This window comes from Salvelinus sp. IW2-2015, linkage group LG22 (assembly GCF_002910315.2).
Source record: "Salvelinus sp. IW2-2015 linkage group LG22, ASM291031v2, whole genome shotgun sequence".
NCBI lineage: Eukaryota > Metazoa > Chordata > Actinopteri > Salmoniformes > Salmonidae > Salvelinus > Salvelinus sp. IW2-2015.
Genome location: NC_036862.1, coordinates 19,221,005 through 19,239,234, shown reverse-complemented (window position 1 = coordinate 19,239,234; position 18,230 = coordinate 19,221,005). Strand labels below are relative to the sequence as shown.

General features: G+C 41.5%; 1 long non-coding RNA gene and 1 pseudogene across 1 annotated transcript; one reads left to right on the top strand and one right to left on the bottom strand.

Moving 5' to 3' along the window:
- The first annotated feature begins 212 nt into the window (after window positions 1-212).
- On the top strand, window positions 213-8,236 carry LOC111949808 (dual 3',5'-cyclic-AMP and -GMP phosphodiesterase 11A-like; annotated as a pseudogene).
- An 8,293-nt stretch (window positions 8,237-16,529) lies between these two features.
- Window positions 16,530-17,550, bottom strand: LOC111982840 (uncharacterized). The gene is made up of 3 exons (XR_002879810.1): window positions 17,486-17,550; window positions 17,234-17,353; window positions 16,530-16,606 (listed from the first exon to the last, which is right to left on the bottom strand). It is a non-coding gene; the product is annotated as an uncharacterized lncRNA (long non-coding RNA).
- Window positions 17,551-18,230: the final 680 nt, after the last annotated feature.

Genomic DNA, 18,230 nt, shown 5'->3' with positions numbered 1-18,230 from the left:
CTCCATAAACTTCAAAGTTGGTGTTCCATATCTGAGAGCAGAGGGAGGATTATTTATGTGCTGTATAAAGTGGTAATTGGCTTTCAAGGTGTGCTGGGCTGGCTAGTGTGTGTCTACAAAGGAGAACGTGGACATTAACATTAATGTTCTCTCTTCTTTTTCTCCCTCTCTATCTCTCTCTGTTCTTTTCCACACACACACACACACACACACACACACATATAATATATTTGGCTGCAGTCACTCTAAAATGATTCAAGGGAATGTAATTTAATATTCTCATTCATTTTAAATGGAGCCCTGTAAAAGAGAGAGCCCGTGGTCTGAAATGACACCCTATTCACTCATCATAGGCCTTGGCAAAAAGCAGTGCACTAAATATGGAATAGGGTGCTATTTTCAAGTGTCCCTGGCAAATAAAGAAAGAGAACTTTTACTGCTACAGGCAAGCGGACAGTGCTTTCCTCCTGATCTGCATTGTATAATCTTTAGAACCACCAAGGCATCTGGTGTTGTAGTCTCAGCTGACTGACACATAGCCTCTCATCTTGCTACACTCGGCGTCATCAATTTGGTCTCAATAAGTAAACATAATTTATTCATAATTTATTTAATTCTCTAGCTGAACATCTCTGCTCGCAGCATTCCATAGAAGAAGAGGATGACAGATTGTTTTAAAGCAGCAGGGAGTAAATGAAGAGCTGAAACGGCATCCTCTCTCTCTCTCTACAGAACCGGAACAACTGCTGCTCCAGAGCACCTCATGAATTGACTCGATATCTCCTGTTATCCTGATATTATTTAGCTTTTATTTTTTTCCCCGATGACTACTTTTGACTTCTCTGATGTGGAAGCGTTTTTGGACTGCCACCCGGACCTCTTTGAGGAGTATGTCGTGCGTAAAGGAAAATGCGATACGGTGAGCAGGTGGTTGAAGGACCAACAGCCGTCCAAAGTCTCCCTTGCCGAGGAAAAGGGTGGCGGGAGTGCCCAGGGACCCCTCTGGCCGATTAACCCTGACGGTCTCCGGCGCCGCTCCTCCCACCTGGAGCTTCCGACGGAACTTCGCCCGGTCCAAAGCCACCACCGCGCACAGAACCTACGACGAGCACGCCAGTCACAGGGAACACGATGATTCCCAGTCCAGCATGAGACGCCGCGCGTTACTGCGCAAAGCTAGTTCTTTGCCGCCAACAACCGGGCACATTCTGAGCGCCCTTCTCGAATCCAGGGTCAATGTGCCCCAGTACGCTTCCAGTGCCATCGACTACAAATACAGACTGAAGGAGACCAACGAGAGGGAGTTCTTCCTTGAGTTGGTGAAAGATGTCTCCAATGACCTGGACATGACCAACCTGAGTTATAAGATCCTAATCAATGTGTGTATCCTGGTGGATGCGGATAGGTGCTCGCTGTTCCTAGTTGAGGGACCCTCTCACAAGAAAACGCTSGTGTCTAAGTTATTCGACGTGCACCTAGGCACCACTGTGCGACCCTCCTCGAGCACTCTGAACTCTAACGAGGTGCACGTGCCGTGGGGAAAGGGCATTATCGGATACGTGGCAGAGCATGGGGAGACTGTAAACATACCCAACGCATATGAGGTAAACATMATCAATTTGGAAACATCAGGTTTCCTAAATTAGACCTATCACACTGCAAACCCCAAATGCAAAATTATAATATTTCATTTTGATTCAATGCTATTATTGGGATATAGAATCGAAATACCATGACATTAAAATTGTGTGAAACCTCTATGGATACGATCTACACAAAATACTCTGTAATGTCAAAGTGGAAGAAAKAAAAGTGAAACYGCATCCTTTCAGTCTCTCTCTCTCTCTCCAGAACCTGAACAGCCGRCTGCTCCAGWGAACATCATGAATTGACTTGGTAACTCCAGTTATCCTGATTTTCTTCTGCTTATTCTTAAGGTCTTGAAAATCATAATTCCACTTTGACATTATGGGMTATTGTGTGTAGGCCAGTGACAAAAATATCTACATTTAATCCATTTTAAATGCAGGCTACATTTTTTGTGGACAGAGTAAAGGGATGTGTGAATAGTTTCTGAAGGCGCTGTATATCCTTCCCCGATCAGGACACCTCCGTGTTATGCTGTCATTCACACATTATCACCATGACAACAATTGGAGCAAAAAATTATGTGTAATATTTACAATTACATTAACAAAAATACTGCCCATCCATCATCGTTTCCTCCATAGACAGGGATATGAAAACCATGGCCATTTCATTCACGGCAAGACTGRAAGCTCCATCTCTCACCATCTCCGCAGTCCCATCCACCAGTCGCGCGCTATACATCATTATATCATGGCCATGGGCGCCTGGCGAGGCAGAGGCAACATGTTGACGTTGGTCTCGTGGGACCTGGGCTACTGGCAATAGACAACAGGCAAGCAGGAATAGAGCAGCATCGTGTGATTTTGAGAGATGTTAAGCCCAGTCCTGGAATCCAGTGGACCAATTTATTTTACATGGTCGTCCCAAATGGCACCCTATTCCCTCCATAGTGCACTACTTTTGAAAATATAGTGCAGGCCTGGTTAAACGTAGTGCACTAGTTGGGCAATAGGGTCACATTTGGGATAAACATTTGTATTAGAGCATAAGGTGTGCCAAATAAAGGAAACACTTGAGTAAATGAGAGTTCATGTATATAGACACCAGGTGTGTGTTGCTGAGTTAATTAGGCAATTCACATCCCATCATGCTTAGGTCATGTATAAAAATGCCCGATTGCCCATTATTTTGGCTACTATGGCTAGAAGAAGATATCTCAGTGACTTTGAAAGAGGGGTCTCAAAGGAGCGTAGGGGGTTTAAAGAGATTGTGTGTCTCAGTCACCAGATCTCAACCCAATTGAACACTTATGGGAGATTCTGGAGCGGCGCCTGAGACGGCGTTTTCCACCACCATCAAATTATGGAACTCCAAATTATGGATTTTTTGTGGAAGAATATATATATTTTAAAATAATGTTTAAAATAATGTTGTATTGTCACATACACCTGGATAGGTGCAATGAAATGTGTTCAGCAATTATTAAAAAATTAAACTAGGCAATTCAGTTAAGAACATATTCTTATTTTCAATGACGGCCTATGACAGTGGGTTAACTGCCTTGTTCAGGGCACATCAATAGATTTTTCACCTTGTTGGCTCGGGTATTTGAACCAGCCACCTTTCAGTTACTTGCCCAAAGCCCCCCAATGTTCCAGGTACTGACTCGTGGAGGCCCAAAGCCCTCCAATAGTTCCAGGTACTGGCTCGTGGTGGCCCAAAGCCCTCCAATAGTTCCAGGTACTGACTCGTGGAGGCCCAAAGCCCTCCATAGTTCCAGGTACTGACTCGTGGAGGCCCAACGCCCTCCAATAGTTCCAGGTACTGACTCGTGGGGCCCAAAGCCCTCCAATAGTTCCAGGTACTGACTCGTGGAGGCCTACGCCCTCAATGTTCCAGTACTGGCTCGTGGAGGCCCACGCCTCCAATAGTTCCAGGTACTGACTCGTGGAGGCCCAACGCCTCCAATAGTTCCAGGTACTGACTCGTGGAGGCCCAACGCCCTCCAATAGTTCCAGGTACTGGCTCGTGGAGGCCCAACGCCCTCCATTAGTTCAGGTACTGACTCGTGAAGGCCAAGCCCTCAATAGTTCCAGGTGCTGACTCGTGGTGGCCCAACGCCCTATTAGACACTTTATGTTGGGTTTTCCATTATTTTGGCAGTTACCTGTAGGTCTCTGGTGCACTGCACATTATTTATATCTCTACTTTGCACATTCTTCCACTGCAAATCTACCATTCCAGTGTTTTACTTGCTAAATTGTATTTACTTCGCCACCGTTGCCTTTTTTTTTGCCTTTACCTCCTTATTACACCTCATTTGCTCACATTGTATATACTTATTTTTCTACTGTTTATTGACTGTATGTTCATTTTACTCCATGTGTAACTCTGTGTTGTTGTATGTGTTCGAATTTCTTTGCTTTATCTTAGCCAGGTCGCAATTGTAAATGAGAACTTGTTCTCAACTTGCCTACCTGGTTAAATAAAGGTGAAATAAAATAAATGAAAAAACTTAAGAATACCATGTGGCTCTCGCTGCAGTGCTGTAGGCTACATTACAACAGTGCACTGTAGTGCTGTAGGCTACATTAACACAGTGCACTGCAGTGCTGTAGGCTACATTAACACAGTGCGCTGCAGTGCTGTAGGCTACATTAACACAGTGCGCTGCAGTGCTGTAGGCTACATTAACACAGTGCACTGCAGTGCTGTAGGCTACATTAACACAGTGCACTGTAGTGCTGTAGGCTACATTAACACAGTGCACTGTAGTGTGTAGGCTACATTAACACAGTGCACTGCAGTGTTTTGACCCATATTAACTAGGCTACAGTTATTCCCTAACCTCCATTCTCTAAAGAATTACTGTATTTCCTCCCATCAAATTATTCTGTCAGATTGATTTTAGGCTGTCTCTGATTTCTGAATAAAAAAAAATATGTGTATATGTGTTTCTATTCGTGTGTGTGGTGTGTGTGGTGTGTGTGTGTGTGTGTGTGTGTGTGTGTGTGTGTGTGTGTGTGTGTGTGTGTGTGTGTGTGTGTGTGTGTGTGTGTGTGTGTGTGTGTGTGTGTGTGTGTGTGTGTGTGTGTGTGTGTGTAGAGTATTTGTGACATTTCATCTCCTATATGTCTCCTCCTGTAGGACACCGGTTCAGTGACGAGATAGACAAGCTGACCGGCTATAAGACCCAGTCCATCCTGTGTATGACCATCTGTAACAGTGATGGAGAGGTCATCGGGGTTGTGCAGGCCATCAACAAGAACCCAATCGGAACACCTTTTACTGAGGACGACGAGAAGGTCAGTCCACAGCACACCTGAGTTCACAATACTATTAGAAATCATTTCAAATCCTTTAGCTGGGCTTGATTGAGCTTGTCTGGCTTCATGGACCAATAGAAGAGTGGTAAAACTAAAGTTCCTGTACAATGAGAATTCATTATTGTCATTGACAACAAATCCACTATCTCCACCAATGGGAATCAGTGTTACTGTCTCAGAATCAAGCTTTTTTTTAAACCTGGAATTACCTTGACCTTATTATTTCACATACAGGAATATCCAATAAGAACTAACCCCAATACGGATGTTACAGCTGCAGGGCTTTCACTACTAACCCCAATACAGACGTTACAGCTGTAGGGCTTTCACTACTAACCCAATACAGATGTTACAGCTGTAGGGCTTTCACTACTAACCCCAATACGGATGTTACAGCTGCAGGGCTTTCACTACTACCCATAAAGACGTTACAGCTGCAGGGCTTTCACTACTAACCCCAATACAGATGTTACAGCTGTAGGGCTTTCACTACTAACCCCAATACGGATGTTACAGCTGTAGGCTTTCACTACTAACCCCAATACAGATGTTACAGCTGTAGGGCTTTCACTACTAACCCCAATACGGATGTTACAGCTGCAGGGCTTTCACCAATGTACATATTTGTTCACATTTTGGTCCTGTTCAACCATTTCCTGTGAATTCGTTTTTTCTCTCTTAGTGGCTAGTTGATTTTTGTTTTGACATCCTAAATGGCACCCTATTCCCCAACATGATGCACTACTTTAGACCAGGACTCTATGGGCCTACGTAGGGAATGGCACCCTATTCCCAACATGGTGCACTACTTAAACCAGGACTCTATGGGCCCTACGTAGGAATGGCACCCTATTCCCTACATGGTGCACTACTTTAAACCAGGACTCTATGGCCCTACGTAGGAATGGCACCCTATTCCCCAACATGGTGCACTACTTTAGACCAGGACTCTATGGGCCCTACGTAGGGAATGGCACCCTATTCCCTACATGGTGCACTACTTTAAACCAGGACTCTATGGGCCTACGTAGGGATGGCACCCTATTCCCTACATGGTGCACTACTTTAAACCAGGACTCTATGGGCCCTACGTAGGGAATGGCACCCTATTCCCTACATGGTGCACTACTTTAAACCAGGACTCTATGGGCCCTACGTAGGAATGGTGTGAGTAAGGAACAGGGAGCCATTTGGGATTAGCCGCGAAGTCCTCCTTAATGCCCACCAGGTGGCAGGATTTAGTTAAACAAGACCGTCAACTCTTTTTCAACACTTTATGCATTAGATCTTCAGAAGAGTGATAGATACAGACTAATTTATATGAAGACATGCAATTCTTGGCAACCTGTTGTTAAAATAATTTTCACAGATGCATGCTATCTGTGATGCATGCTACCTGTGATGCTGCTATCGTGGGTGCATGCTATTTGGGATGCATGCTATTTGGGATGCATGCTTCTGTGATGCATGCTATTTGGGATGCATGCTATTTGGGATGCATGCTATCTGTGATGCATGCTATTTGGGATGCATGCTATCTGTGATGCATGCTATTTGGGATGCATGCTATCTGTGATGCATGCTATTTGGGATGCATGCTATCTGTGATGCATGCTATTTGGGATGCATGCTATTTGTGATGCATGCTATTTGTGATGCATGCTATCTGTGATGCATGCTATTTGGGATACATTTATTTTCTAATCTGTTTGAACCTAGTCTTTGAGAGAAATGGCAGCACATATTAAAGAGTTGGGTTGAGACGTAGGTTCAGTGTGTGTTGGAAAATAGGTCTAGGCYGTACCKCACGGCMGTCGTTGAACGGCCGACAGTCTGKTTAACAGAAAACCAATTAAAAAAGACTCAATCTTARGTAAGTGACTGTWTGTTYTCTAGCYCATTCAGAATACCTACTTAATACCTGAGTCATTCATTTACTAAATCAATACTCCATTAAGAGGAAAGCAGCCAGGTGTGTTAATAGACGTTGAAGAAAAGAAGAACGTTATCAATGGTAAACTAGCCACCAAAACACACGCATACACACATGCATGCACACACGCATGCACACACGCATACACACACGCATGCACACACGCATGCACACACGCATGCACACACGCATACACACACGCATGCACACGCGCATGCACACGCGCATGCACACGCACATGCACACACGCACACACGCACACACACACACACATACACACACGCATACACACACACGCGCATACACACACGCATACACACACGCATACACAGATACGCTTGACGGCCCAAAAAAGTTTGTTAAATCCCACTGATGGATTTTGTGACTCGGCTGTTTAGAAGGAACACAGTAAAGTTGAGATCAGACTCCAACCACTGAATTATAGATGTTGTTTTTCCTGTTTATCATTTAGCCTCAGAACTATAACTACTTCTATCTTCTCCTCTGCTTTCCCCCCATCAGGTGCTGCAGATGTATCTACCGTTCTGCGGAATATCCATCTCCAATGCCAAGTTGTTTTCAGAGTCTCGGAAGGAGTACGAGAGGAGCAGAGTGAGTTGGCTCACATACTCTTAGAAAAAGGGTTCCAAAAGGGTTCTCTGGCTGCCCTCATAGGATAACCCTTTTGGGTTCCATGTATAACTCTCTGTGGAAAGGGTTCTAACATGTTCTCCTATGGGACAGCCAAAGAACCCATTTAGATTCTACATAGCACCTTTTTTTTCTAAGAGTGGATAGCCTGTCTGTCTCTCACATAGCCTGTCTGTCTCTCACATAGCCTGTCTGTCTCTCACATAGCCTGTCTGTCTCTCACATAGCCTGTCTGTCTCTCAATTTATGTTGATTTAGACTTCCAACCATGAACAAGATGATTAGTACTGATTATGTAAGCCATTATTTAGATGTCTTATTGCATTTAAAGGGACAAACAGTTTACTGTATCCATTGAATCTACTGTTCACAACAAAAAATGGGAAAACATGTTGTCTTTCAACAATCACAAGCTAAACTTTTTACCCTCTGAGGAGTTGTACACTACACCGTTCTCCAGACTCTCTCTCTCTTTCTCTCTCTCTCTCCATTTCTTAGACACATAGAGAGGGTGGTCAGTGTTGTTGTTGTGCTCCTCCAGGCTCTGCTAGAGGTGGTGAATGACCTGTTTGAGGAACAGACAGACCTGGAGAAGATAGTGAGGAAGATCATGCAGAGAGCTGTGACCCTGCTGCAGTGTGAACGCTGCTCTGTGTTGCTGTTGGAGGACATACACTCACCTGTGAGACTGACCTCTCCCCTCTTCTCCTCTGCTTCAGAATACCATTATTGTTGATATATGACCCTGTTGGAGACATGACACAAATACAGATTCGTGATATTAGACCCTGTGGAAGACATGACAAGAAATACATATTGTGATATTATGACCCTGTGGAGAGACATGACAGAATACATATTGTTGAATATTATGAACCGTTGGAAGACATGACAAGAATTACATATTGTGATATTATGAACCCTGTTGAAGACATGACAAAATAAATATTGTGATATTATAACATTTTTGAAGACATGACACAAAATACATATAATATTAGAAATCTATGACCCTGATGGAAGACATGAGCCAAAATATATATTAGATTTTATGAACCCTGTTGATAAAATATATTTTTCAGGTAATAAATGCGAAGCTGTTAAAGTGATGGTAGCCAAGGTCACCTCACTCTGTAGGATCATGACTGCATGGTTGAAGTTGATTGCCTGCTCCAGAGTGGCTGATGTCCCATAGAGCAAGGGCCAGAGCAGAGCCAGTCCTGTAGCGAAGCATGCACAGGAGGGACATTCAACTGACTGCAACCAATTTGACTGATTGTGATTTAACAGAGAGATGGGACGAGGAGTGTGAGCGGACGGACGTGCAGACTGACTGACATGATCAGACTAATATCTTTCCTCATTATCTTTATTTCTCTCCATTTTCCCTTATTCTTTGGGGTCTCAGCCGAGGTGACGTCACTTGCTGGAGGCGTTGTTTGTGCCACGGTGGTCTAAGCATGGCAGAGACCAACCCACCATCAACGCCAGGGTCTCTGCATCCGACAGAACATCTGGAAACAGCGTCTGCGGACACAGAGGTAGGAAGTACGGAAACTGTCCAAGACGATTACTGTGTCCCAATGGCATCTATTCACTATATCAGCTGCACTACCCTTGTCCGTCCCTGTCAAAAGTGGGGAACAAAATAGGTAATTTGGGACAGAACCATTGTAATTGGTTTAATCTTACTTTAATTGGCCTTTGGTGGAGGGAAAACAAATTGAGGAACAATGTGACAAAACAGTTTGCCATGACAAGGGGTTGATTGACTCAAGGCAGTTTTAGCCTTAAATTGTTTATTAATTTCAAAATTTCAAAAAACATTAATTCCACAGTTGACATTATTGGATTTTGTGTGTAGGGCAATGTGCACAAAATCTCAATTTAATAAATGTTTTAATTCAGGCTGTAACACAAAACAAACATGTGGAAAAGTAAGGGGTGTGGATTCTTGAATGAAGGCACTGTAGACCGCTTTTTTTGAAGGTTCTATAAAGGTTTTTAAATGGAACTTTTTTACAGTGCTGTTAAAGAACCCTTTCCTAAGGTTCTACAAAGAACCATTCAAATATGGTTCTATATACAGTAGCACCACAAAGGTTCCGCTATGGTTACAACCCTTTCGTTGCATTGAGAACGCTTTTTAAATGGTTCTTTATAGAACCTTTATGGGATGTTCTTTATAGAACCTTTATGGAGAATGGTTCTTTAAAAAATTTTATGGAGGATGGTTCTTTAAATAATCTTTATGGAGAATGGTTCTTTAAATATTATAACGGTTCTTTAATGACTGGAGAATGGTTCTTTATAAGAATCTTTATGGGAATGGTTCTTTAAAGAATCTTTATTGGAGAATGTAAGTCTTTATGGAAATGGTTAAAATCTGTTGGAGAATGGTTCTTTCAAAGAATCTTATGGAGAAATGGTCTTTAAAGAATCTTTTGGAGAATGGTTATTTTAAAGAGAATCTTTAGGAGAATGGTTCTTTAAAGAATCTTATGGAGAATGGTTCTTTAAAGAATCTTTATGGAGAATGGTTCTTTTAACAGAATCTTTGGTGGAGAATGGTTCTTTAAAGAATCTTTGTCAGTCTCAAAGGTTCTACAAATAACCTTTTGAAGAACCATCAACACTGTGTTATTCTGGTTAGTTCATATGTAATTGTTTGTTAAAACTCCACAGAGTGTCATTTTGTGTTAAACTGGCAAGCTCTGGAAGGGCTGGGGTTCCTGAGGAGAGGATTGGAGATCGTCTTTGTACAGCCAATACCAGTCTCCAACAGAACAAAGTCTACGTGATCTTTTTACAAGACACTGTACTGGCCCATATTTCAAATCTGACATGTAATATTGATATCACCAAATACAACTGGAATGGACACTCTCAACTCACGGCTGCAAAAAGATTTTTGAGCCAAACCACAGCCTCCTACATTTTTATATCCACTAAAATGAATAATAACCCTTCTGAACTGGCAGAAGAACCATTTTAAGGGTCTCAAAGGGAACTTTGGAAACTCATTATGGTTCGTTACCAGCATAGAACCATAGCCTTACCAAAGAACCTTGAGGAACCCTCTTTTCTAAATGTGTCGCATAGAAGATGTTTTGTTGCGTTAGAATCACTGTGAATCATGAGGAACATGCACTGGCACACGTTGAAGGCAATGCCTCCAGTTGATGAGTGACGACTCGCCCCCAAAACCCGTGCGATAGATTCTTGCCGTCACCCGGTCAACATGCCAGCGACAACGGACCTGAGAGGGAGAGGACAGTCCATTAGGAATTAGAATGTTTGTTTTGCTGTTGTTCATTCAGGTGTTTAGGCTATATACATGTTCACCAAACGGTGTTTCATAGAAAAACAAGAGTAAAGCAGGTTGCAAAATCATGGTCTACTTTAGTTTTTCACCACAATTCCAGGTTACAGAAACTCCCCAAGTTGGAAGATTCATGGATCAGACAGGCAATATACCAGGAAATCTGCTATAATCAACCAGGATTTGCTGGAAAACATAGGCATTTCCTCGGAAAGTTTGCTGGAATATTTGCAACCCCTAGAGAGAAATAAGAAAGCCTCTCCATTCTCCCTCATTGTTGACCTCACTCACGGTCATAGTCAATCTTAAACTTCTGGAACGGCTCCGAGTTCCAGAAACATCCGGAGGGAGGCAATGAATCTGGCGTCGTTGTCGCAAATGAGAAATCGTTGAAGTGGAAACTCTTCGATGCCCAGCTCTCACTGGTCAAAGGGAATCTTAGCAGCTTGAGGGATAGAATGTCAGGGTGAATATTGGAGCGTCCTAGTGGGTGAACAGGAAACTACAAACTCAAAGCCTCAGTCCTCCACCACCACCTCCACCTCCACCCCTCAACCAGTCCCTCTTTATGATAGGTCCTCCACCCCACCTCCACCCCTTCACCAGTCCCTCCAGTCCCTCTTATTGAATAGGTCCTCCGACCCCTATCTCCACACCTCACCAGTCCCCTCTTCATGATGTCTGGGTGTACTCATTAGTTCTGACGTAACAAAACGTTTTTTTGCAACGAAAATGACATTCTATTGGACAAATTCAGGTAGATTTCTCCCCGTTTCATTCCGTTTTCTTCTTTTGGTTCCTAGTGAATACACCCCTGGGAATATAACCAGGTGACTTCTACAGGACACCTGGTTTGATATTATCTTGTAGATTTTGTTGTTGTTTATTCTTCATTTTTCTTCTCACATGTAATGTAATTCTCCAGACATACCTTAAGTCTGTCCACCTCTACCCTTGGAGCATTGTGGCGTGGTAGGCAGCATCTGAGGGAGGAGAAAAAACATTTCCTCATTGACTCTCTCTCTGCCTCTCTCTCTCTTCTCTCTCGCTCTCTCTCTTTATATTCTCTCTCCTCTTTATATCTCTTATATCTCTCTCCTTTATATCTCCTATATACTGTCTCTATCTCTCTCTCTTTTATTTATCTCTCTTCTCTTGTATCCTCTCGTCATCTTTATATCGGTCTCTCCTTTATATCTCGTCTCTCTCTTTCATCTCTACTCCTCTCTCTTTATATCTCTTATATCTCTTCTCTTCTATATCTCCTTATTATCTTATTCTCTTCTAATATATCTCTCTCTCTCTCTCTTGTCTTATTATATCTCTCTCTCTCTCTTTAATATCTCTCTCTCTCTCCTCCCTCTCCTCTCCTCTCATGAACCTCGCTCGGGCCCCTGCAGGTGGGTGTGGGAACACTGCATGATGATTATGGGATCTGGCACAAAGTAGTGCACTATATAGGGAAATACGGTGCCATCTGGGGATGCAAGGCATAACGCATATTTGTCTTCCTTCACACTTACTCATGACTGCATTTTACAGTATTATCTCTGCTTGCCGAGCGATTCCTCCCACATTAATTATTCACCAGCGGTTCTGCTCCCTACCCCCATAATATTTCAGTTATTTTTCACTGTTTTCAAAGGGGCATGCTGTCCAACAAAATATTGCCACACTGCAAACAATGCTCAGGAGGTAAAAATATACTAGCATATAGCTATATACTAATATAGCAATATATGTATATTTAATATAATATACTAGTAATAGTTAGATTAATATTATGGTATATATAATTTAATATTACAAATATATAGTATATATAATACAATATCAAATCAAATCAAACAAATTTTATTAGTCACATACCACATGGTTAGCAGATGTCTAATGCGAGTGTAGCGAAATGCTTGTGGCTTCTAAGTTCCGACAATGCATAATAACCAACATAACTAACACCTAACAAATCCACACTACTACCTTACAACACCACACACAAGTGTGAAGGATAAAGAAATGTACATAAGATATATGAATAGTGGTGGTACAGAACGATTGCAGGCAGTCAGTAGATGTATAAGAGGTACGGTATATACGTATGAATGAAGACTGCGTAGGGTATGTTTAACATAAAGTGGCATAGTTTTAAATGCTAGTGTACATGTATTGCATAAAAGATTAGGCAAGATGCAGTAGATGATATGAGTCAGATATAACTATTGAGATGGGTAATGTTAGGGTATGTAAACATGTATTAGTGTCATTGCTTAAAAGTGGCTATACTTGTATACTAGTATATACTAGTAAATTACTAGGTATACTAGTAATATATATAGTAAAATACTATAAATAATATAAAAAATGCAATATATTAGTATAAAGTATAATAAATATAATATATATATATTATATATATAGTGGATGTAATATAATATACTAGTTATAGTGTATACATATTATACTAGTATTATAGCAATATAATATACTAGTATGAAGTGTTATACATAACATAAGTATACTAGTATATATATATATACTAGTATATAGTAATATAAATATCCAGTATATATTGAATACCATAACATAATATACTAGTATATCGCCTCTCATAAAGTCTGATTATGGTGTCTCAACCACAGTTACCTCGCTGTTTTCATAAAGCTTCGGAGACTCATAACATTTCAGACAGAGACAGACAGACAGTGGATGCAACAAAGCCCAAGCAAACTAGACTGGCTAAGCTAACATTTTCCATTTTACATTCACATTCAGTCATTTTTACCAGATGCTCTTTAATCTAGAGCAAACTTAACGTTAGTGCGTTCATCCTCAGATAGCTAGGTGAGACACCACATATCTCACTCATAAAGTGCATCATTACAGATAGCTAGGTGAGCAACCACACTCTCAGTCAGTAGTAAGTACAATTCATCTTCAGATAGCTAGGTGAGACACCACATGTCTCAGTCATAGTAAGTACATTGATCTACAGATGCTAGGTGAGACAACCACCAATATCTCAGTCATAGTAAGTACATTCATCTACGATAGCCTTGGTGACGACAACCACAATATCTCAGTCATAGTAATGTACTATTCATTCTTCAGATAGCTAAGGTGAGCAAACCACATGTCCAGTTCATTAGTAAGTACATTGATCTACAGGATAGCTAGGTGAAGACAACCACAACATCCAGTCATAGTATGATATCATTATCTACAGATAGCTAGTGTGAGACAACCACATTATCTCAGTCATAGTAAGTCATTGACTACAGAATAGGCTTAGTGTGAGACAACCACATATCTACCAGTCATGTAAGTACATTGATTCTACAGAATAGCTAGGTGGAGACAACCGATATTCTCAGTCATAGTATAGTAATTCATCTCATAGCAGGTGAGACAAACCACAATATCTCAGTCATAGTAAGTACATTCATGCTACAGATAGCTTAGGTGAGACAACCACAATATCTGCAGTCATAGTAAAGTACATTATCTACAATAGTAGGGAGACAACCAACATATCTCAGTCATAGTAAGTACATTCATCTACAGAAAAGCTAGGTGAGACAACCACACATCTCAGTCATGTAAGTACATTCATCTAACAGATTACTAGGTGAGCAACCACAACACATAGTAAGTAACATTTTTTTCTCAGTAGATAAGTACTATTCAGTAAGAGTCAGAGCTTAGTAGGGGGGAAAGTCAAGGCGAATGTTAGTTCACGAAAGGCACATTTAAAAAAAAAATCTCAACGCCCTAGCGAGTGAAGGGAGAAGAGTACATGGTTTCAGTCCCACAAATTGCAACCCTAAGCCCCTTATGGTGCACTACTTTTGAACCATTTGGAGCGCAACCTATCAATGCTCAACATCCAGGCCACAGACTGCTTGGCCCAGGTCTTCTTCCCACATTGGGTTGTACATCATGGTTGTTGGTCCCCAGCCCACAGAATATCCAAGGCTTGTATGGATACAGGTAGAAAACGTTTCTACAAATAAAACAGCTTTCTAATTAAGCAATAAGGCCTGAGGGCGGTTGGTATATGGCCAATATTACCACGGCTAAGGGCTGTTTTTATATGACAGCATCTCGCAGGTGCCTGGATACAGCCTAGACGTGGTACTATTGGCCATATATCACAAACCACAAGAGCGTCTTATTGCTATTATAAATACTGGTTTGCTCAACGCAATTTGAGCAGCTAAAAAAAATATTTTTGTCATACATGGTATATGGTCGATATTGCATGGCTGTCAGCCAATCAGCATTCAGGGTCAACACACTCACGCCAGCACTTTATAATATCTATTTACATACAGGTGTCTAATCCCTGAATGCCTGATTGGTTAAACCGCATTCCAGCCAGTTGTCTATTCCACAAGTTACCACCGGCTAATCTTAATGACATAAATTCTATTTTACTTTGTTCCATCTGACTGCTCAATCCACTGTGTCATCATAGATATATAGAGTATATAGATAGATAGAACCTGCTCAATCACTGTTGTCATCGATAAGATATATAATATTAGATTAGATAGAACCTTGCTCAATTCCACTGTCTCTATACATTTATAGATTATAGATAGATAGAACCTGCTCAAAACCACTGTCTCATCATGACATATATAGATAATAAGATTAACTAGAACCTGCTCAATCCACTGTGTCATTATAGATATAGATAGATAGAACCTGCTCAAATCCATGTCCATCATACATATATAGTATAGATAGATAGAACCTGCTCAATCCACTGTGTCATCATACATATAGATATAGATTAGGATAGAAACCTGCTCAATCCCACTGTCCATCATACACATATAAGATTATAGAAGAACACCTGCTCAACCCACTGTCTCCTCATTCATACATATATGGATAGATAGAACCTGCTCAAATTCACTGTCTCATCATACATATATAGATATAGATAGAAACCTGCTCAACCCACTTGTCTTCATCATAACATATATAGAATATAGATAGATAGAACTGCTCAATCCCTGTGTCATCATACATATATAGAATATAGATAGATAGAACCTGCTCATCCACTGTTCTATCAACATATATAGATATAGATAATAGAACCTGCTCAACCACTGTCCTCATCAACATATATAGATATAGAATAGATAGAACCTCTCATCCACGTTCTCATCATACATATATAGATATAGATAGATAGAACCTGCTTCAATCCACTGTTGTCATCATACCATATATAGATATTCAGATAGATAAACCTGCTCCAATCCACGTCTCATCATACATTATAGATAATAGATAGATAGACCTGCTCAAGCCACTCTCATCTAACATATATGAGATAATAAGATTAGATAGAACCTGCTCTAATCCACTGTCTCATCATACATATATAGATATTAGATAGTGAACCTGTTCAATCCACTCTCATCTACATATATAGATATAGATAGAACCTGCTCAACCCACTGTCTCATCATAGATATATAGATAGAACCTCAGTGGAGAGGGACTTGCCTCAAACATCTTTGATCTGCATCATTGAACGTCCTCCTGTCCAGGCGATTTAGAATCTGGGCAACCCCTTAGAACAGTACAGAAAATACATCAATATTGTAATCATTGAACAGGTGGAATAGCAGAAAGATGAAAAGACAGAGTGGTTTTCAAGTGACAGTGGAAGGCTGAACAGACTGGTGAACCCTATTATCTGATGAGTCCGATTCCAGATGGGGACACCAGTACTGATCTGATGTGGAATCCTGAGGCTTGATCTGCCTGGGGAGTACGGAGTGGAATGTTACTGTGTTGTGCATGCCCACGCATCTGTGGTGTGTGTGTTGTGTGTGTGTGTGTGTGTGTGTGTGTGTGTGTGTGGTGTGTGTGTGTGTTGTGTGTGTGTGTGTGTGTGTGTGTGTTGTGTGTGTGTGTGTGTGTGTGTATGTGTGTGTGTGTGTGTGTGTGTGTGTGGTGTGTGTGTGTGTGTGTGTGTGTGTGTGTGTCGTGTGTGTGTGTGTGTGTGTGCGTGTGTGTGCATACAGACGTAGGATCTTAATTGAATACTCGTCTTTTGTTGCTGAGAATGTTCCTGCACAGAAGGAAATGCCAAACCTGCAGTCTATTCAAGGGTTAAAAAAAAGCTTTTAAAGTTTGTAATTTCCACTTTAACATGTCAGGATTGTCAGGAACAAAATGTATCACCCCTACAAAAATTTGCATAAATCATAATCAACATAATAATTCACATTTCTGTTTCTGCAGGATTATTTTCCTGCTGTAGTAAACTGGCTCAAATTAAGATCTACATCTGTACGTGCGTGCCTGCGTGTGCGTGTGCGTGGTGTGTCAAATGTGTGTGTGTGTGTGTGATTTGCGTGTTTTGATTGTGAGTGATTGGTGCCACACCTCAGCATCAAAGCGGGGGTCCTGACAGACGTCGCTGATGTTGACAGGCAGTCCTGTGGACGCCACAGCTCAGCAATGCTGTTATTGATCAGCCAATCAGAGCAGGACAGCTTCTCCATGCTGACTTGTCAAAGAGACACACTCCTCAGAAATGCCAAATACATGGATTGGCGATACAGGATGTCAGTCCTTCCTATCAATTGTTATGTATAATTATTAAAATATCTCTTCTCCAAGCAGTGAAGACTTCACCTGATGTCACGGTCCATGTTGCACAGGGGAGCAATGAGCTCAAAGGTCTTTGAGAACTTAACCACCTGCATAAAGATACACACCAATTGGGGAGAGGAAGAATTAGGAGGGGAAAATCAGATGGGGAGAATTGGAGAGGGGGGAATGGAGAGGGAAGAATTTGAGAGGGGAGAATTTGAGAAGGAAGAATTGGAGAGAGGGGAGAATTGGAGAGCGAAGTATGGATAGGGAGTAATTGGAGAGGGAAGTATTGGAGAGTGAAGTAATTGGAGAAGGAAAGTATTGGAATAGGGAAGTATTGGATAGGGAAGTATTGGATAGGGAAGTATTGGAGAGGGAAGTATTGGAGAGGGATAGTATTGGAGAGGGAAGTATTGGGATAGGGAAGTATTGGATGGGAAGTAATTGGAGAGGGAGTTATTGGAGAGGGAAGTATTGGAGAGGAAGTATTGGAGAGGGAAGTATTGGAGAAGGAAGTATTGGAGAGGGAAAGTATTGGAGAAGGAAGTATTGAGAGGGAAGTATTGGAGAGGGAATATTGGATAGGAGTAATTGGATAGGGAAAGTATTGGATAGGGAAGTATTGGAGAGGAAGTTATTGGAGAAAGGAAGTATTGGAGAGGGAAGTATTGGAGAGGGAAGTATTTGGATAGGGAAGTATTGGATGAAGTATTGGATAGGGAAGTATTGGAGAGGGAAGTATTGGAGAGGGAAGTATGAAGAGGAATTAATTGGAGAGGGAAGT